Source organism: Maylandia zebra, linkage group LG14 (genome assembly GCF_041146795.1).
Source record: "Maylandia zebra isolate NMK-2024a linkage group LG14, Mzebra_GT3a, whole genome shotgun sequence".
NCBI lineage: Eukaryota > Metazoa > Chordata > Actinopteri > Cichliformes > Cichlidae > Maylandia > Maylandia zebra.
The window spans coordinates 26,274,383-26,290,905 of record NC_135180.1 but is presented as its reverse complement, the minus strand read 5'-3'; the positions used below and the strand labels follow the sequence as shown (position 1 = coordinate 26,290,905).

Sequence of the window (16,523 nt, the reverse complement as noted above, 5' to 3'; positions counted from 1 at the left end):
TTTAACTCTATCTGCACCGCTGGGTGAATGAGACGTTGACAGATCGTTTTTTCTTTCTATCAGGTTTGTTTTTCTTTACTCGAAGAGATCAAATTATTGGTGGGGACAATTCAATAATCGCTGGATATTGGTGGGGACATGTCCCTTCCGTCCATGCCAAATCTATGCCCTTGCCCCTTTGCAAAATAATCTAATCAAACTATAAAAATTCACCTCTCGCTCCTGGAGGCGGAATATCCTTCAAGCTTAGGACCTCTACCGGAGGCCTAGGAGCTTGAGGGTCTTGTGCAGTATCTTAGCTGTTTCTAAAACGACGCTCTTTTACCCAGCAATCTCAGATGTTTTTCCTGGGATCTGCTGGAGCCACTCACCAAGCTTGGGAGTCACTGCACCTAGTGCTCCGATTATCACTGGGACCACTGTTACTCTGACCCTCCAAATCTTCTCGAGTTTGACACTTCTTCAGCTTCTTGTTCTTTCTTCTATGTTGCTTTCATTTTGGATCACTATGTCTGTCTTTACAGCGGTCTTCTTCTGCTTGTCTACCACTACTATGTCCAGTTGGTTAGCCACCATCATTTTGTTTTTTGTTTTTTTGGGGGGGTTTTGGTTTTTGGTTTGTTTGGGGGCTTTTTGCCTTTCCCCGTGAAGCGGGGAGCCAGTTAGCAGGAGATAGCGCTGAATGGAAGTTTCTGTATAGTCTTGGGGCACTTTTTCATAGTTGACACTATATGTGTTGAGATTGATATTTGTGTAATACTGTGTTGCACTTTACACTTTGATGACAACTTTGTGGTCCTACTAAGCGTTACTTGCATTTTGTGCATATGTGTTTTAAAAAGGACAAATGTGTAATGTGTTTGACCAAAAGCTGTGTTGGTTGCCATAAAGGTAATACTTTATTACATTTATACAATAAAGCATTAAAAAAAAAAACATTGGATTTTGAATTTTTGAAAAATATTTTCAGCCAACTTAAAAATTTGATTTAAGCTTTATTAAACAAACTAAAATTTCATTTTAGAGTCACTACAAAAAGTAATTTACACTAAACCACATTATTAGGTTAGCAAAGAGCAATATTTTACTTTTGGGTTATGCAAATTATTGGGTTGGAAAAACTGAAAACTTTAAGTTGAAATGTCTTAATTTTAAGTTGGATTAATGCAAAATGTTTATTTGACAACAATTAATTTATTAAGTACATGTAACTTAAATCAGTTGTGTTAATCTAATGTATTAACTTCATTTCAAAGAACTTAATTAAATTTGGTGTTACCAATTGAAATAATTCAATTAAGTTGGTTCAACTATTTTCTTTTTTCAGTGTAGCCAGTGACACAACAAAAAGTAGTCTCGAGTTCTTGCCGTTCTGTCTGCCTGTAGTTTGGGGGTGGTAACCGGAGCTTAAACAGGCTTTGGGCCCCAGTCAGAAACAATCTCAGCCAGAATGCCATGTAATTTAAAAACATGTTCAACTAAAAGATGGCAATCTCGGACGCCGTGGGCAATTTTTCCAAGGCATTGAAATTGGCGGCTTTGAAGAAATGGACTATGATCATGAGTATGACTATATCTTTCCTGAAAAAGCTGTGAGTCCTGTGACAAAATCTAAGGCAATGTGCGATCACGGGCGATGGATGTGGGATGGATAGTGGTTGTAACAGACCAGCCTGGGGTTGATTTTGGGCTTTATTTCTAGATCAGACGGTGCAAACTGCCAGGTAGTCTCTTGCATATCTCTCTAATGTCTCCCACCAAAAATACCTCTTGAGTAGGGTGGCAGTCTTCCCACATACATACATACTGCCGGTTAGCTGGACCCAGCCAGGATCTGGTTCTATGTATAAACTCCATGTGATAGTGTCCTGCACCTCCTACATTACTTCCCCCACTTCACAGTTAGCAGGAAGAATGGGTGCCACCTCCATGGTTTCTTCACCTGACTCAAACTGCTGAGAAAGAGTGTCTGTTTTAATATTTCTTGAACCTGGGCAATATGAAATGGAAAAATTAAAACGAGCGAAAAACAGTGACCACCTTGCTTGCCAAGCATTTAGTCTTTTAACACTATGTAAATATGTTACGTTTTTATGATTTGTCCATACTATTAAGGGTTGTTCCGAACCCTCCCGGTCTCCCACGGCGCAATTTCTCTTGGCTCTAGTCAAGCGGCGCATAAAGAAAGTACGGGGTTTTAGTCTGGCAGAGGTCTGTGAACCGCCCACCTGTATCTCCGAGACTATTTTTTTTTTTTTTTTTGCCTGTCCCATTTGGTTCTTTAGCCGTCAGAATTGTTGTCTGAAGACCAACAAAGATACCCAATGGATTTATTTTGCCAAATGGATCATCGTGGCATTGCCGTATTGGTCCATTTGATCGACCTTTGTTTTTATTATTTATTTTATTTTATTTTCAGTTGTTACAAATGGGACAGACATGAGTGAGGGATAGGAAAGGGAGAAAGAAAGAGTAAGGAAAAGAAAAACAGAAGGGGAGAGGGACAGTGAGAAAGGGGAAAAAAAATCTCCTGGATGACCTGTTGAGAGAAAAAGAATAGAAAACAAGCAAAAAAAAAAAAGAAAAAGCAACATACTAAACACAACACCATCGCATTAATCTAGCTAAGTGTAAACAGCAGTAAATACTAAATATTGAATGTTGTTGTGCAGCACGCAGGAGAGCCAGCACACAATGTGCTTTGAAGTAGCAGCCAAGAAAGGTGTGCGAACAGTGAACACCTGTGTGCACACCTGTGTGGATCAGCGCGCTTGTATTCAAATGGTTTCCACATGTAATGGTCTGCAAGAGGATGTAGAGAGCCATAGCCCCGTCCCGCAGGGCATGAAGCAGGCATGGAGGAGATCCAGGCCCCAGACATCCAGAGGCCCCAGAGTGCGAGATCCCAAGGAGGACCACCGGAGGGGCATCCGTGCCACCCTCATGGGAAGGGCTGAGGATCCCCAGACGAGGCGTCACCCAGTAGCCACCGAGCAGAAGCTAGAGGGGGCTGCACCGGTGTGCCCGCCGACTCTGCCGGCAGCCAGTTGTGCCAGAGTGAACCGAGCCGCAGGCCCAGAGGCCCGAGGGCCCCCCCCCGCACCCCGGAAGAGGCCTGACCGAGCAACAGGCGCCAGGCCCCGCCAAGTAGCCACCGGGTGTGAGCTGGTACATACCTGAGCGCCCAGCCCCGGACACCAAGAACCACCAATGCACCGACCCCTGAGGGCATCAGTCACCGGCAGGGAGTGTGGTGAGGGGAGATAGGCCTCCACACTTTGGAGGGCCTGGGAGTTCCCAGAGAGGTGGAGTCTAAGACCCGACATGACATATAGACACAGACAAACAGGCACACACAGACACAAACATGCATTCCCACACTCATGCACACATATACAAACACTCAGCACTCACCCAACATAAGGATTGACATAAATGGACATGTACACACAATCACCCTCCCCAAACATACTTGGTCCAGGTACCCTCGACCCCAGAGGGGGAAACAGAACCCAGACCCAAGAGATGTTACCCTTCCCCCCGGGGTAGAGGCAAGCAGACCATCCCAGGCTCTGCAGCAGGGAGGCCAATCAGACAGCCAACATCTCCTCCCAGCCCCCCCGCCCTGGTGGCTAGTAGAGAACGGGGGTGTGTGAAGACCCCATACCTCCCTCCTCCCACTCATGTGTAGTGTTGCTGCGTGTTGCTCTAAAGTGCATTTAAAACAAGGGAGAGCATGGTGCTGCTGCCAGAGAGCAGCAGGTGTTAGCACGGCCCATCCCCAGAACCCTCAATGTCTACATGGATTTAAAATTGAGAGGTGGGCACCGGCGCCAGAGGTAGGTTTGAATACACAGACCGTCCACTGGACGCCGTTAACGTGCCCACCCTCAAGGCCCTATATATATGTGTGTGTTATGAGAGTGTAAGTAATGTGGATGTCTAAGTTGTGAGATAAAATTGAGGCACAGGTGGCCAGAAGGGGACGGGGGGGGGGGGGGGGGGGGGGATGTCTCCCCTGCACCCTGGTGACACACCCGCACCCCAAGGCCCTACCTGTGTGGGTGGGTGTGGTGGAGCGGGAAGAGGGAGGTAGCCGGGGATGGGGGAGGAAAAGAAGGGAGGGGAGGATGCCCCTGCCTAGGGCCAGCTCCCCCGCTGACCCCAGTAGGCACCCCCCGTCCTCTGGTACCCACCAAGGCAAGGGAGCCCAGGCCCATCCAGACCGGGGCCCCAGCACGGAGGCGAAGCACCCCCGAACCCCAAGCCCCCACGCCTGCCCCGGATCCACTCAGGGGCAGCCAGGCCACCAGGCCAGTAACCTACGTTTGCCAGCACAGACCATCCTCCAGCCCCGCTGCACGCAGCCACGAGGAGAACAACCTCTAAGAGCGACCAGAGCCACTAACCAGGTTATGAACACAACCCCCGGGTTAAGCCCTCCAGGGATAATGTCTCTAGGGGTCCTCCAGGCGTCCATTGCCTTGACAGTGTGAGCAGTTGTTGGAAGATGTAAAGCCCATCTTGAACATCCGATGACCTGTATAGTCAACACGTTCTCACTCCCAACTCGTCAAACGTGTGACGCATGGTCAGGCTCCCTCTGCTGCACTTATGGACGCGCAGGGTACCCCCCTCGCGTCGGGAATTGACGTGAAGGGTCCTCCGATTGAAGAGATTGCCGCGGAAGAGCCTGTTGTCCGTATATTTATATATTTCCGAAATCACTTTGTAGTGACGTATACTGAACACAATAAATTATATAATGTAAACAACTACCTGAAAAACAGGTAGAATGATACTTTTGTATGGTTTATTGCATTTATGGAGGGAGTGATGTATGCTGGGTAATGGCACAGCTAGCTACTGGGTGACTTTATTCACCCGCTTCGGCTGTTATCAGTCCATACAATGGGCGTTTTTAGCACAAATCAGTCCCATAGATATGGGCCATCTCCTGCTAGATTGTTCAGAAGGTTGTTCTCATCCATCCAGATGGAGGATCACTAACAGGAGCTTGGAAGACTCCAGAATCCACTCTGGCTGGAATCCGGTGGATACAGCAGTGTTTACAGGTAAGACCATTTAAACGGACAGCATTTATAGAATGACCATTAAACGTCAGCGAGTGTCAGTAATGTTAATGTGGTTATGTTAGTAATACACAGAGTGCTAATATAACAGCTTTAAGATGCATTTGTAGATATTATTACGTGTTTTACCGTCTTTATGGTGCTAGCTTAAATTTACGCGGTGTAAACGTTAGCCTATATTGGAGTAAAGCTGTTACTGGTTAAACGATGTTAGCACAGAAATATTAGCTTCTGTCATGACTGATGAAGTTACTAGTTAATAAAGTTTCCAGTAAAGTGTTTAATCGCAGCCACAGACTGACAGCAAATATCTCGATTAGCTTCAGTGCATCTGTAATAAATATGTGCAAGTTTCAGTGCTTCGTTTAAACTGTATGATACTTATACTGACCCAGGGTCAGTGTAAAATACAATCCTAGCTGTGTGAACAAAGCCTGGCTGCTTTAATCCTGCATGACAAACCTCAGGATGCAGGCTATTATTACTCTTTCCTGCTGGCACACCTGTCACACCTGAGAGTCAGCTAGAAACTTACAGTGACGTGGACATCATGCAAAGACTGCCAGACTCTGTAATACTGCAAATGATCAGTGACTCAGGTTATCACTAAACTTTAAACGGCACCTCTGTGTCTCTGTGTGCTGAACATTTAGGATTGAGTCAGGCTGCATTGACTGTGGGACTTTAATGTGTTAAAAGCAGGTTGAAGACGGCTCAGAAACATTTGAAGATTAAAATTTAGCATTATGGCTGCTGGTGGTTTGTAAAGCCTCTACTCAGCTGTATTTTTGTTACTAACTTATGTTTGTTGTTGTTTAACACAGATTTCAGAAGAGCAAATATGCACTTCATATATGCACTTAACACTGGGGGTAGACAAGAAGCAGACGTACTTCCAAGAGGGAGCTGCAGTGAGGTCAGAGGTCAGAATCTGAAACGGCTCAGGTTTATATTTTAGAGGTTATAAAAAATCAAAATGTATTTATAAAGAAACCTTTAAATAATAGTCATAATTATGATTATTATAAGAAATATCAAACATTTAAGTGGATTTTCTGTTACACATATTGTGTTAGCCCTGCGATAAACTGGCAGCCTGTCTTTGTCCTGTATCAGCTGGGATAGGCTTCATCCTCCCGCGACCCTGAATTGGATACATTGTATTCCAATTATGTAATCTGATCATTTACAAACTCAAGGTATCTAATCAAAATGTAAGTAATAATTATAAAATGGGAAAGCAGAAATAAGTGTGACATAAATGCAAATGTGTGAGCTGACATAGAGGACAGCTACATGCAGTCTGAAAAACCTTTGTTGTCAAGTTTGCAGGTCTATCAGCACGAGACATTCTTACATAGAAGAGTCTGTTGAAGTCTCTAACTCAGTGAAGCATTATTGGTCCCATCTGTTTGGATAAATATAATAACCTGATGTTTGTCCATTTATTGACACATTTTCTTAAGTGCTTATCCAGTTCAGGATCACAGTGGAGCTGCAGCTGGATATGTTCACTAAATAAACCTTACAAAAGTTAACAATAAACCTGCATCCATGTACGTTGTTGTCCACAGGATGAGAAAATCAAAGTGGAAGACTGTGGAACATGTTAATAAATGTTTGTGTGTTTATGCCTGTGTCTTTCACAGGAGGCGCTGGAAGGTTTCCCTAATAGTTCCTGGTGAATCAAAGCAGAACCATAAAGGTTGCTGGACTGCATGATGGCCTTACCCCTGAGCCGTCATCCTGTTAAAGGAGGAACCAGTTAGAAGCTGTTTTCAAAGTAGCTGAGCAGATTTCATCTCAAGTAAGCAATTAACTGTTTGTTCATCTGTTCTGCCACTTAAAGAGCATTTAAGGACGTCGTTTGAGTGTCCAGTTGAATTAATTCTACTGGCTCTCATGGTCATTTGTTATTATAGACATATTTTTCATGTTCATCCAGCTATTTAGTAAATTCTATCTATTTAGTAATATCCGTCAGCTATAAAATGTAATATAAATATAAAAATATCTAAATATCTCCTGCCCTTTATGTTTTAATGATGTAAGTCTGTTATCGTGTTACATTAGCATTCCTCACATATCAATGAGATGCTGTACAGTACAATCCTACTGACACAGCAGAGGGATAATGACGGCTATTCAACATCGTTACACGACACATTCGAGCTGCATGACGCAGACAAAGTGACTAAATCATCTTTTTGTGGTTTATTGTCTTCAATCCAGCAGACAAAGCCGATGGCAGAAGATGTCGGAGAAGAACTTCAGGCCGTGTACTGAAAAGGTATTTTTGTCTTGTTATCAAAAGACATTTGGAGTGACGGCTTCTACAACTGGTTGTGCTAAAGTAAAGCTTACAGTCTAAGAAATCACAGTGTTGATATTCAGCACAAAGAGAAAAGCTCACTTGTTTGAATTTATTTACAATCATAGTTTTATAAATTCTGACTGTAAACAGCGTTTACAGCTCTGATATTGTTTGACACTCGATATCAGGTGATAGTGTTTAATTTAAAGGTTTCTGTGTACCAATGAGCCATTTACACTGATCAGTATCACTTTAACTGTAACACATTCATTATTTAGATTCAACAAAGAAATAACTGAATGTAAAAATGGCAGCCCACAGGCAGGTTTATAGAGATACATGCATGCACTATGAAATTTATGTATCCCAGATAATTGTTATTCATCTAGTCATGGCAGACCTACCTCTTCCTCCCAAGTTAACTGCAACCCAAAAGAACTAGTGGGGCTATTTACACACTCACAACCAGTGTGGGGTAAAAAGAGCCACCAAAAAGCTGTCAGCCACAGATGTGCTAGAAGAGTTAGAAACTCTACTTATGGAGAAACTTTATAAGTCTAACAGAGGACAGGAACTCCTGCCCAAATAACATGATATAACCCCACATACAGCCCAGCCATAAAGTGAACCAAGTCATTTAGTTAAAGACAGCATGGGACCAAATGCATGTAATAAGCCTGCATCAACCTGACATTTCTTCCTCCTGAATTAAATGAATGAATGGATGAAAGTTAAATGACTACAAACGTAAAGCCACTAGTTCCCACACTGGAGCTCCCTGACACTGTGTGTTAACCGTATTTAGCTTGTATCAACAGTTGTAACAGGCTAAGATACGTGAGACACTGCATTGAATGATTGTTCCTGTCTTAATGGTTTCAGCTCAGATGTTCTGCTTTTTCCTTTCAGTAGATCAAAGCAGCTCGTGCTCCTTCTGCTTCCAATTTAGAAGAAGAAGAAGAAGAAGGCGAAGGCTTCAGCGAAGTGGCGTTCATGGTCTCAGTGAACAGTCATGGTCACACACTGCATGTGGTTTTAAAAGCAACATGTCTGTTCACCACAACAATGGAGATGTGTAATATTAGTGCAGCTACGGTTTGTTCTTGAACATCAGTTCTGTTTTCTACTTTGATCACTTAGACCAAAAAAGTGTTGTTTTCAGATTCTTTCTTTTACATCTATAAACCACCTGTTCATTTTTTATTACAATTAGTTTCACATAAATGTTAGTGTTTCCTTTATGATCTTTTAATGCTTACACTACACTGTACACGTCTACATTAGAGAAATTTCTGTTGACTCAGAGTTGTGAAATGTTCTTTTATTTGATACACAATATGAAGTTCATAATTTTCTTACAAATAAAACTCTAATGACAAACATGAACAGCTGTGCTTATTTCTGAGACATGAGTTTTTGAATGTGTTGATATTTAGACAGTGTGCATCTGTATGCTGAAACTGTAATGGTGAACCTGAGGTGATGGTCAACAGAAGGCAAATATAAAACAATATTGAAGTAATGTCTTTACCCTCTGCAGCGTGTGGACGCTGTGCACGCAATCACCTTATTCACTGTAGTAAACGTGCACCGCTAGCTCACGTGACTGACTGTCTCCATGGTTACATCGTATATTATTAGCTATGCAAACAGCTTCCAAAGATGCCGCCATAGCTCTCTGCAGCTGTAACACTTTCACACTTTGGAAATCATTTCACGTTTTTGATAGGTATGAAGACAGAAAATGTTTTTAAGGTCATGCTAGGCGGTTGCTATGGTGGTTGCTGTGGACTTGGCTGGACCGCGTCCGATTCCTGTTATTAGCTGTCCGCCGTAGGAAGGCTGCGTTCCATTTACAAGTAGTGACAGTCTGCCGCAACTCGGACTCAAACCCCGCTTTGTTCTTTAATTATAGGCCTTTTATAGCCGTTCATGACACGCATACACACACACACATAAAGCATTTTGCCTCACCATGAGAATGCAAGTTTACCTAACCTAACCTTAAAGTATCTGATATAGGATAGAAAAATGAAGCAACCGGAGATTTAATGATGAAGACTCTGGGTTCTGTAGTTCACGTTTTACAGTCCTGAATGACTCTTTGCATATGATTTATTGAAGAGGACTTTAGAATGCACTTTACATTTAGACTGTTGCTTACAGTTAGACTGTCAGGGTGTACATTACCTTGTACTCAAGCATCCCAGGACAGAGCCCTGCCCTGCCCCACCATGAGCCTGGGTGGATACGTGGTTATAATATAAAAGGACCGATACTGAATATGAATATTTCATGAAAATTGAATTATAATACAAATTAGTAATAAGGGTTTCTCTGCGCCCTTATCTACCCCAAATTCAAAGAGCTGCGGGCAGAGAGGGTGACAGGAGAGGATGGCACTGAAGAGAAGATGTTCGGTTTCTGGAGTCTCCTGGTCCTGTCAGTAGGATGCATCTGCTGTGTCTTCTCATGGATGCTCACCTACCTTGACTCGTTCCAGCCTGGTATGCATTTCCCAACACTGCGGACAGTGGCCCACGTCAGAGACGTTTAATATTTATTACATATGTCTGAATTGCTAACCCTAACCCTAACCCTAGCTCAACAGACCACAATGCCCTGGACTGTCAGTATTATTACATGCTGTGAACATAAGTAGCTTTGATCACAGTTTATGTCGTAAAAGAGAAGGAATATTGAAAAAAAGATCAACATTGTGATATTATTTGTTCCAAACTGACCAGAAACATGCTTGTCAGACTCTCACAGCAAATGATCAGACTCACTGTGCATGACTGCTCAGGCCCAATGATGTCTGTTAGATTGTCAGTTGTTTAGTGCTTCTGTACAGTTAGAGTCACCGTCTCTATTTCAGAATAATTAATATGCGGAAAACACTAAAAGTTGATTGTCTTCCAATATTCTAGCATAATTAAAAAACTTTGACTTTGTAAGTACATATTATTAGTCCTAATGCCAGCATGATTCTTCATAACTCCTGCCCCTGAACTTTAAAATTTACCTGATGAAAGATCATTTACAGTGGCACTCTGTCAGGATGATTCTGACCATAAGATCACTGTATTAATCTGAATCCTTCTGCAATGTGCTGTGAATGAATGCTGATGCAATTCACTGTGGGAAAGCTGTTAATAAAATGAATCTGTGACACATGCAACACATTCACAGAGGAAGAGGACACAAAGGGAGGACACGCAGAGGCTGTGTTGAAGTCAGAAATCCAAATCTTTATTAAAAAACAGGCGGCGGTAACAAACAGGAAGACAAGCAGTCCATCAAACAGTCTACAGGGTCAAACATACAGAGAATTCAAACAGCAGTAAAAAATAACTGGACAGTGAAAAACTTAAAGCAATGTGTGACGCAATAAAAGGAAGCAGCGCAGTATATTCACTGAATTATAATCAATTACAAAAGAGAAAAACAACGATTTCTAAGGATTATTTTCTTAAATGCAGTTAAGAGTGTGGCAGGTAAAGATGGAAACATACAGAATGTAAACTGTATGAGTTTGTGAACTTTGTTAGAAACAAATGAGGTAAAAAACAAAACAGACAAAACACAGAACGAGGCTCTCAGTATTCATTAATAATTAGAAAGAAAAATTCTGGTCGTGGATTTTTACAGTCTTAGTTCCGCTCGCTGTCATCATTATAATCTTCATGATCAATGGTGAGGTCCTGAGGTGGGCGGGGCTGTCTCTGGTGATGTCACCATGAAGGAACAGCATCTGGCACGTGTTGCTGAAACATCCCAGTACACTGGTGTAGTTTCCTCTCCAGCTGTTTGACATGTGACACTTGAACATTAAGGGGAAGAAGAAGAAACAGTGTTAGGTCAGGTGACCACATGGTTTCTAAAGTAACTGACAGGAAGTAACCAGGCCATTAGAAATGTATGGCATGTGTTTAGAGTTACTGGAGTTGGGTAACTCTACTTACCAAAAGCAGAAGCACACAGATGAAGGATCAGATGCTGAATGTTGCAGGAACATGCTCATGTGCGGTGGTCATTCAGTGCTGCAGGTTAGACAGTCCAAGACTGATATGCTGCCCATCTGAGAGTTTGAAAACACACATGCAAAGATTTATTTTGTATTACAGTCAAAGTTGGATGTTCATTTTTGTCCTTTAAAAATGTTTGTGTATTTGAAAGCACTAACATTTAAGGATGACTTGGATCGTCTCCTTTAAAGGGGAGACAAGTGTATCCACTGATCCACGTCACTTTACCTGGATGATGACTCCTCTCCCCCTCACTCAGAAACACTCCTAATATAACCAAACAAATAAATAATATTGAAGATTTACTTACATCATTACAAAAACATCAAAAACATCTCCCTTTGATTCTATTTCTCCATTCCTGCTGAACATCAGGCAACAAATATCTCAATAAATCACAGTAAAATGTAAAGCACATTTTTTCTCTGCTTTGTCTAACCTCTGCAGAGCCTCTGTCAAGAAAAATATAACTGTAAGCATAAAACAAATATACATTCATAACACGTCACTGGACAAACCTCGGTCAGTTGATTTCCTCTGTGCAGTGCAGACGAACATCAGTCAGCAAGTCAAGGTGGTGAGATGGACTGGTGTCCTTTGTGACTCTGCTGGTTCTTCTGAGGAAACACCACCGTCTCTCCACACCGTCACCATCTGTGAGCACAAACTGCTGCTCTGCCAGCATGTAGGAATCACATATCACACACAGGGGTGAAGAAACATCAGAGCTCAACTTTGGATGCTTTAGATCTAAACAGATCAAAGTAGCTCTTAGTTTCAGCAATCAGTGAGCAGACAAACAATGATACCAAACTGATTCTGTATGAATACAATATGGTATTTTCAATACAGGTGTCAAATTAATTTATTAAAACTAATACAGATATATGTATATATATTTTTTTTGATAAATTAGTTTGCTAAATTATAAGAATATATATTTTTTTTTCATTTAACAATTGCAACTGAAAGAAATTAAATATTGAACAAAAATATATTGTCACATTCTGAGCATGCTCAGCACGCTGAAAGACTTGAAGTTGCTACAGATTTTAAGAAGTGATAATTATAGGGAAGAAACTTCTCTTTTTCATCCGTTTAATCAAACATTAGATACCTCAGCTGTCTCAGTCCTGTAGCGTTCTGCAACTACAACTAACCTGAGGCTTGGATTTGGCTGCAGGTGCCCCTGTACATCCTTCTCAGTGCTTCACACATGTGGGTACCATTTAATCCCACTTCTTCCTGAGCTTTGCTTCATCACAAGACCAAAGGTGGCATCCCGTGTCACAGTCTTATCATCATCCAGAAGAAACATTTGAAGAAACATCATGCAGAAGAAACATTTACGCGCCTCCTGGTTTTGTTTTCTGATCCTGCGAAAAGACTGAGGACAACAAAGCCCAGAGAACACGAGATAAATAACATCCAACATTCAGACTCAATAGCCTCCATAAATGAAGAGCACCAGGTTGGTTCAGTTATAGTAGATATAAGCATACTTCACATTACTGGGTATGAATAATAATGAGGAGGCAAACTTTGAAGATGCAGAGCATGATGTCCCATCATCAGACTGTAAACAAACAGCCACCAGGCTTCTTTGTTGCCAAAATTGATGATTCTCCCATCAGGGATCAGTAGAGTGTATTAACCTGTGGTATAAGCAGCAGTCACTGAAATATTACTGTTTCAGATAAGAAATCTAGCACATAAAAGCCAGGGTGGGAGGGATCTCTGCAAAACGACTTACCTCTGCAAGTGTGAAGCTCAACAAAAATCTGACTCTCAAGTCACTGACAAACAAAACCTCCAGCTGGGAGATAGAAAACGCTGTCTGGGTCTTGCTGGATGTTGCTGGTCAGAGTCCACACATTAGCAGAGTGCTTCTTGGTCCCACTGACCCATGTGAACAGTGACTGTGGAGAACTGTTCTGGAAAATAGAGAAGAGAATTAAAATAACAAAAAGCCAAACAGGATTTCCACAAAGACTGTCTTGGAATCAGCAATCCAAAAAATCACTGGTTCATATTAAATATGAACAGGTTCCTTAAATGTACGCAGTTCAGATCTGATTTAATTTAATTTCCTTCACACAGCACATTCGTCCAGGCTGACAGGTAAACATAGAATTAATCTCAGGTAACATGACTCATAGTAGAGTTTCAGTAAGAAATATTGCAGGCTCTAATATTATTACCACACAATCCAAGGACACACCAACAGCTCAGATTTGTAGAACTATTTAAACAAATGTCTTCTGAATATTCAATTCATGTTCACAGTGGGAGGGGGGGGGGGGGGTGTCGTGGAATTTTTAAAATAAAGTCTGCAACACAGAAAGAGCTGTGATCAAGCTATTTATTACTGCGCCAACACACATCAAACATCACAGTTCAGTCATGTCAGCGCTGCCACAGAGGTCGTGCTCCTCCTCCTTTATGCATTCCAAGGAAGAGGGAGGAAGTTAAACTGATCCTACCACACTTCACATGTCTCGCTATGAAACCTAACGCATCAATGGTTGTGCTGTTTTGTGCCCTTGGCCTTATCAGCACCTGTAAAGGGAGTTGTTTTCTCAAAATGCTGACGCTGAAGTAAGTTCAACTAGTTTTAGAAACTTTCACTGAACAGTAACAGTGTCACAACTAAGCACATGCATAAGCACTTAAATACTTTAAATGATAATAACAGAAAATTTCTTTTACAGGAGCTAGAGCCTGTCCCAGTAGTCATAGGTAGAGCACACCTGGACAGGTCACCAGTCTGTCAGAGGACTAACACAGAGACAGACATCAGAGTAACAAATCTATTTAAAATTAATGTAAGTTTGCTGCAGCTGTATGTATGAACATGTGTTTCTGTGTTCACAGTCCACCTCTCAGGAACCTGCAGTTGACTTTTAGTCAACTTTAAACAGACCTCACAAAAGGCTGATGTGGCTGGATCAGTAGTCTGATTTAAGTACGATACCTTTGGCCAGGGATTACTCTGGTGCATCGCTTCACTGCAGTCTTACGTATTTTCCCCACACCTGAATAAAAAATACTGATATATACAAATAACAGCTTCAGCTGATGCAACCTGACTCAATCCTAAATGTTCAGCACACAGAGACACAGAGGTGTCGTTTAAAGTTTAGTGATAGCCTGAGTCACTGATCATTTGCAGTATTACAGAGTCTGGCAGTCTTTGCATGATGTCCACGTCACTGTAAGTTTCTAGCTGACTCTCAGGTGTGACAGGTGTGCCAGCAGGAAAGAATAATAATAACCTGCATCCTGAGGTTTGTCATGCAGGATTAAAGGAGCCAGGCTTTGTTCACACAGCTAGGATTGTATTTTACACTGACCCTGGGTCACTATAAGTATCATACAGTTTAAACGAAGCACTGAAACTTGCACATATTTATTACAGATGCACTGAAGCTAATCGAGATATTTGCTGTCAGTCTGTGGCTGCGATTAAACACTTTACTGGAAACTTTATTAACTAGTAACTTCATCAGTCATGACAGAAGCTAATATTTCTGTGCTAACATCGTTTAACCAGTAACAGCTTTACTCCAATATAAGCTAACGTTTACACCGCGTAAATTTAAGCTAGCACCATAAAGACGGTAAAACACGTAATAATATCTACAAATGCATCTTAAAGCTGTTATATTAGCACTCTGTGTATTACTAACATAACCACATTAACATTACTGACACTCGCTGACGTTTAATGGTCATTCTATAAATGCTGTCCGTTTAAATGGTCTTACCTGTAAACACTGCTGTATCCACCGGATTCCAGCCAGAGTGGATTCTGGAGTCTTCCAAGCTCCTGTTAGTGATCCTCCATCTGGATGGATGAGAACAACCTTCTGAACAATCTAGCAGGAGATGGCCCATATCTATGGGACTGATTTGTGCTAAAAACGCCCATTGTATGGACTGATAACAGCCGAAGCGGGTGAATAAAGTCACCCAGTAGCTAGCTGTGCCATTACCCCGCATACATCACTCCCTCCATAAATGCAATAAACCATACAAAAGTATCGTTCTACCTGTTTTTCAGGTAGTTGTTTACATTATATAATTTATTGTGTTCAGTATACCTCACTACAAAGTGATTTCGGAAATATATAAATATACGGACAACAGGCTCTTCCGCGGCAATCTCTTCAATCGGAGGACCCTTCACGTCAATTCCCGACGCGAGGGGGGTACCCTGCGCGTCCATAAGTGCAGCAGAGGGAGCCTGACCATGCGTCACACGTTTGACGAGTTGGGAGTGAGAACGTGTTGGTATAGTGCACTCTATGTAGTATTTTGTATTGTATTAATTGCAGACTGGGATTTTTAATCAATTTAAAGGTTTTTAAGCATACCTGAAGTTTTGGTCTAAGCTGACTGATAAATCTGCTTCCCACTTTGCAATAGGAAGGGATATTGATTCATCTATTTTAGAAAGTGTTCTGTATATTTTAGATAATAATTTGGGGGATTTAAGAGTAAGAAAATGTACCGCACTTGGTGGTGTTTGTAATTCAACTTGACTGAGGTTAAATTTCTTTTTTACTATGGATTTAATTTGTTGATATTCTAAAAATCTTTTCTTGTTGATCCCATATTGTGTAACTAGTCTATCAAATGGAATAAATTCTGTTCCCTCTAATATATGTTCTAAGTATTTAATTCCTTTACAACTCCAATCTGGAAAATTAATCATATTATTGTTTTGTAATATGTCAGGGTTATTCCAGATAGGTGTACGTTTGCATGGGATTAATGAAGACTCCGTTATTTTTAGAAACTCCCACCATGCTGTCAGAAAAAAGCTGATGTTGATGCTTTTAAAACATTCATGTCTTTTGATGTTTGAGCTGATAAATGGTAGGTCTGAAATCTTTGCATAGTGCCTGTTCAACATCTAGCCAGGGCTCATCTAAGAAGGTATGTTTTAGCCATTCTGAGATGAACTGAAGCCTGTTGGCTAAGAAGAATTGGTGAAAATTAGGCAGATCTAATCCTCCTCTATCCTTGGTTCTTTGTAGCATTTTTAAACTGATACGCGGGGGTTTATCTTTCCAAAGGAATTTA

General features: G+C 41.5%; 2 long non-coding RNA genes across 4 annotated transcripts; one reads left to right on the top strand and one right to left on the bottom strand.

The window, feature by feature from the left end:
• The first annotated feature begins 5,956 nt into the window (after positions 1-5,956).
• On the top strand, positions 5,957-8,789 carry LOC143421954 (uncharacterized). 2 transcript variants are annotated; one of them, XR_013101556.1, is made up of 4 exons: positions 5,957-6,016; positions 6,743-6,900; positions 7,329-7,383; positions 8,317-8,789. It is a non-coding gene; the product is annotated as an uncharacterized LOC143421954 (long non-coding RNA). The 2 variants fall into 2 exon arrangements; XR_013101555.1 differs by having other exon boundaries at positions 7,326-7,383.
• A 1,848-nt stretch (positions 8,790-10,637) lies between these two features.
• On the bottom strand, positions 10,638-13,343 carry LOC112435980 (uncharacterized). 2 transcript variants are annotated; one of them, XR_003024846.2, is made up of 6 exons: positions 13,189-13,343; positions 12,596-13,090; positions 11,954-12,110; positions 11,594-11,702; positions 11,373-11,488; positions 10,638-11,230 (listed from the first exon to the last, which is right to left on the bottom strand). It is a non-coding gene; the product is annotated as an uncharacterized LOC112435980 (long non-coding RNA). The 2 variants fall into 2 exon arrangements; XR_003024845.2 differs by lacking the exon at positions 13,189-13,343 and having other exon boundaries at positions 11,954-12,105; positions 12,596-12,855.
• Between the last annotated feature and the right edge of the window lie 3,180 nt (positions 13,344-16,523).